Consider the following 6,000-nt stretch of genomic DNA (forward strand, 5'->3'; position numbering starts at 1 on the left):
TTTAGTTCTTTATGCTTCTTTTGTGTGTTTTCAGGTTCTAAGGGCTTAGGGAGCAAGAAAGTGCATTTTGAGGCTATTTGGAGCATTTTTGGGCATGGATTGGATAGCTTATCCATGGAGCCAAAAGGATGGACGAAATTGAAGGCCATTTATGCAATTTAGGACATACAACAAAGGGCCTAGCCCATTCTCTCTTATTCTCTCCCTTATAGCCATGCAAAGAACCATCCATTCCATAAAAAACAACCCTATTTTAAGCCCATTCTAAAACCTTGCCATGCATCACATGCATTCCCCTCATAACCTAGTTGTCATTCCACTTCATCAACACATGCATTCCTTTCATAAATCAGCCACATATTCACCCACATGCACTTTAATCATTCAAACATGCACTCCCATTAATTAAACCATTCAAACCAACACAAAAACACCAACATTCCCTCTTTGCCGTGCAAACACATGCATTTCCCTTGCCATTTTCAGCCATCACACTTCATCATTACACCACCATTCATTCTTTAATCCACATCCATTCATCATCATTCACCCTAACTTCAATTCACATGCAAACAACACCCATTTCTGCACCAAAGAAGTCTATGCCGTGACCTTCCTAGCCATTTCCAGCTTTTCCCTTTACATTTCACATGCATTCCATACTTCTCCTAGCTGTTTTCCATCATTATTTCAGCCACCATTCACTCTTTAATCCACATGCATTCACACACACTTCACACAAACAACATTCACATGCAAACACAAGCTTTAACCAACAAACAAAACAGCCAACACATGCACCAAAACACCCATGCCGTGCACTTCACATTGAAATTCCAGCATCTTCACATGCAATTCCAGCTTTCACATGTTGTCCTAGCTGTTTTTCCATCATTCCTCCACACAAACACCTTAAACAAACAGCCATATACACCTCCACTCCTCCTATAAATACCCTTGCATTCCCATTACCTAAACACATCTCATTTTCATACACAAGATACCACAAACACATCCAATCTTCCCCTTTGCCGCAAATCCCCTTCCATTTCTACACAATCTCTTCTCGGCTTCATTCCATTCCATACACTCTCCCATTCGCAGAAACCATTCAACCTTAGCCGCTCCACCTTCATTTACAACACACTTGGAGCACCAACACCGAAGGCAACTCTTAAGGGATTTCGACATCAGTTTTGCTTCAAGGGTTCTTTCTTCTTAATCCTATGTTCACTCATGTTATATATTTTTATGTCAAACCTTTTGTAAACATGAAGTGTAACTAATCTCTCTCTAGGGATTCGATGTAGCCTTGCAAGATTGCCATGTAGTTAATTCAGAATTCTCATTTAATCTATCTATTTCTTGTTTCATTCTCCGATTTAATTGTGACTTAGTGTGTTGATTTTAATGCTTGATCATCATTTGAATTAACCACAGGTTGTTTAGCCAAGATTAAAGCACACATCATGCATAATCTTGGTGGATATGTGAATGAATGAAGGGAATATTTTGCAAACATCCTGCCGAGTGTTCCCTTTGGTTTTGTGAAAGTTTCTTGTGCACTACATATTCTTGATTAGGAACCAAAGTTGCACATCACAATTAGGCTCATGATTAGAGACATTTGATCAAATCCACACATCATATGGTTGATCATATCTAAGTGAAACAAACTCAAGAAATAGGTAGATGGATGAGTATAATCTGATTCAACAAGCATGGCCTTGGGTTAGCAATGGTAAAATCGAATCCCTAGCTTCATCTCCATTGGTACTATCTCATTTTATTAGCTGTTGATTCATTCATTTTGTGTTTACTTCATTTCCTTATGCTTTCAAGTTACAACAACAAATCTGCCTACATTGATTAGTTTTATTTCTCTAGTAAAGAGTTCTTGCAAAACAAGTGATTATATAGGTCCAATTGGTCCCTGTGGATTCGACACCCTTACTTGTGCCATTATACTAAACATATTCTAGCACGAAGAAGGAAAACATCAATCACTCATGAAGGATCAACTCATACTCTGATGAAAGTAGTCTAACCTGGGCTAGCTGGCCCTATCTAGGCTTTGATGCTGGTGAGCCTGTGTTGCATTGCCTTTAGTGAAATAATGAAGAGAAGTACCGTCCAAACTACCAACATAAATGTCAAGGATTTCGCAATATGCAATTATAAAAAGGTACGTGTTGGGTGCGTAAGTTGCACTTAACGACTTAAGCTACAAGCCCCGTACATAAATTGCATCATTCGATTTCAAGTTCATTATTTAAATAGACATGGAAGTCGAGAGAAAGATATATAAAACATAAATGGAGAGGAGGGGAGGCAAAGAGAAAGGCACAAGTCACACTTTTATTATCAAAACAAGAGCGAATTGGTTTTTACATTCTGCTGTACACACTCTTCTCATCCTCAGATATGAATACAACCTAAGTATGCATATGCAAGCCCCCTAATTTTCTCTACAGGAAATCAATTTCCGAAACTCAGTAAAAAGAAGAAGAAAAAAAATTGAATTTTGAATAAAAAAAATTGAAAAATAAAGGACAAAATGCAAGCTCATGACAAACCTTGAACTAGACCTAGAAGGTGTTACATTTGAGTATACCCTGATCTTTTGTACACTAGATGCAAATGAGACCTTTACAGAGGTTATGGAGCGTAACGTTCCATATGGGAACGTGAGGCAACCATATCTAAGTACAATTGGCATTTGTTGTACTTAGCTTAAATGCACTAGAATCAGACATCTTACGTGTTGATAATCTTTTGGCATAAAGCAGCACTACGCCTACACGCCACCACCAAATTTGGTGTTAAAGACATTTTTCTGTTACTACGGATTTGGGCTTATCTATCCCTATGCATCTCATAATAGATCACACCCCTTTGATCTTCAAAATGATGCATACCTTGTAGGATTCACTGAATCAAACTATCTATCTGACTACACAAGGTACGTTCCTGAATGGTCAAGTCTTTACCATTAAGGAACACTTCATCATCTTGGAGGTCTGCGATATAGACCTTTAGTTGTGAAACCTTTTTATTATTCCAAGACCCACTGTATCTCATCACATGAGAGATATGTTAGAGAACTCTTGTTGAGAATATTCAAACTCATGCAATTTTCATCCATCATTGAGTCCCAATATCGATCCATGAAGACAATGCCGTATGTATCGACCAGATCATGATACATCCAACAAGTCAACGCCAAGCATATTATGTCTACATCAACATGAGCATCAGAAGATTAAAGTCAAGCAATCCGATCCCAGACAACCTTACTGACCTCTACACGACGTCACTGTCGAAGTCTACCTTCCAGAATCTTGTTTAAGGAATTGGTATGCGTAACTTGCTCACTTACAATGCTTGTAGTTTCATTTGGAAGTTCTATCAAACTCAAGGGGAGTATCCAGAAGTATACTCATTTGACCTTAATGTACTATTTTTCCCTATGCTTAAGAGCATTTCTCCAACTAAATTTTTGCTACCTGACTAGGTTTTGACGAAGCACCCATTCTGGGTTGGTCATACCCTTGTGTACATTCTACTTGCGTCCCGAAGACGTATAGTTTTCACTTAATGCAACTTCTCACTTTTCTCATTTGACTATGGGCTTTTGTCCCACCTTGGGTTTTTCCATAGCAAGGTTTTGTGAGTTTTACCACCCATGCATTTTTCCGTTTGTTTTGAGACTCACATTCACTACTTGTGCCAACTAGAAGAGACGACTTCATCAACTGGTTTTACATTTGCATGAAGATCTGATGCACCATCTACCTAAGTATTTGCACACTCAAGGGGGAGTGTTGTGACATATGTTCTAGTACGTATTGTGATTGTGTAAATCCTAAGTAGAGATATATTAGGAATCCTTTGGGATCTAGAAGATCTTTCCTAATAGGCTTTGTATTACTTGGAGAGCAAGTTTCTCTCCACCTTATTACTATAAATAAAGGCATAAGGACTGAGGAATCAACACAAAATTCCTCAAGTCTATTCTCCACTCTCTTTTCTCTCCATGATGCACCCTTCAGTTAAATATAGACCACAACATAGGAGAATTAACTAGGTTATAAATGTTCCACTCCCTACCGCAAAAATGTGATATAATGGTGGCACAAAATAAAATTAGGAGAACATCACATAGGCAAACACAATCTGCAAGTGCAACCCCACCTTTCCCCATCTATTGGTGTTAAAAATCAGACAGAGCCTGACTTGGGTCACCACATGATTTGTCTCAAGTGTGCTTTCATTCTCAATGGCAATAGATGACTTGAGAGAAAGTAACAAATAGGCATGCCATTGTTGCAGGCTACCAACATACAATGATTATATGTTTTGGAGATTTAAGCTTGAAATCCAATGTGGTATGTTTGCCTAAAATGTAAATAGAAGAGAAAATAGAAAGGAAAAATTGGAGGTAAGAAAATAGAAAGGAAAAATTAGAGGTAATCATTGCATTGTTGAAGCAAGACTACAAATGCTTAAAGGAAACTTGTGGAATGATGAGACACTTTACATAACTTGAAATACTGGAATGTAAGTACATTTCAAAATGTAAGGAAGTAATAAAACTAGTAAGAATAATGCAAGAAGAGTCCATCAATAATGATAGTATCAAACTTGACAAAGAAGCTACATGACCTCATAGAAGTGATCAGGGGTGGTTCGAATGATCATCAACCAAATCATAATACAAGATAGCATAGCTGTGTATGTTTTAGAGCTCATGGGTTGTAGGCAGAGAAGCTTTGAAGAAAGCTTTGGGTTGAGTTGAGGAGCTTTGAGTTTTGCTCATAAGTAGTTGAGTGATTGATTGAAGAATCAATTGAAGTTTGTAATTGTAGAGATTGAATTTGATGAACTTCCTAAGCTTTAGGGGTCATGACCTTTATTTATAAGAGTATTGGGGAGCGTCCTCAATCTTATCATTGAGCTAGAAGGAAGGTGAATTAGGCTATCTCCAACCGAAATAGGGCCAAAGGGCCATATTTAGCCCTATAGCCCTGCAAAAAATTATTATTTTTTAATGAACAGAGCCAAACCATATTTTATACCATCTCCAACCGAGGGGCCAATGGGGCAAAACATAGGCCTTTGACAACAAATCCATCTTCAATCAAAGGGGGCTTCTTTTAGCTTCCTCAATAATTTATTATTTTAATTGAATTAATATGGTTAATTGAATTAAACTACCATATTAAAATAAGGTTTTTTGACATATTTTGAGTGCCACTTGTCGCTAAATGAATAAGCCTCCGGATTTCTTATCTTTATATAATCTCAATAAATTTTCAGATAGGATTTTAAGTGACACATGTCGTTAAAGTGAGTAACTCTCCAAATTTCTTATCTTTATGTAATCTTAATAATTTTTCGGATAGGATTTCAAGTGATACATGTCGCTAAAGTGAGTAACTTTCCAGATTTCTTAGGGCCTGTTTGGTATCCTACTTGAATCCAACTTTTTAAACTAAAAAACAATTTTCAAGTTTTAGGCCCTAAAAACTTGTTTGGTAGGACTATTTTCAAAAACTGAACTCAAGACTGACTCAAAAATATAGTCTATTCTCTAAAAACATAAAAAGTGAGTTTTTAGAGTTTTTAAACTTAAACTCATTCCTTTCTTTTCGCTCCCTCCTGCCCTCTCACTCCAAATCTATCTCTCTATCTTTTCTTTTTTCTCTCTCCTTTTTTTTTCACCTTTTTCGTTTCTCCTCCAATCCGCTCTATTCATTCTCTCAGATCTTTCTCTCACTCCTCTTCCTCTCTATCTCATCTGATGCTCTCTTTTCTTTCTCTTTCCTTCAATCATCTTTTACTTTCTTTCCTCCTCTCTCATCTTTCTCCCTCTCTTGCGACCCCCTCTTTTTAGATCTCTTTGTCTAGTTTAAGTTGTAAGATTTAAGATTTTTAAATCGCAAACCAATCAAGTTTTTGAGTCTTAAAAAAAAAAAAAATTGTTTTCAAGAAATGTTT

Source organism: Pyrus communis, chromosome 6 (assembly GCF_963583255.1).
Source record: "Pyrus communis chromosome 6, drPyrComm1.1, whole genome shotgun sequence".
Lineage (NCBI taxonomy): Eukaryota > Viridiplantae > Streptophyta > Magnoliopsida > Rosales > Rosaceae > Pyrus > Pyrus communis.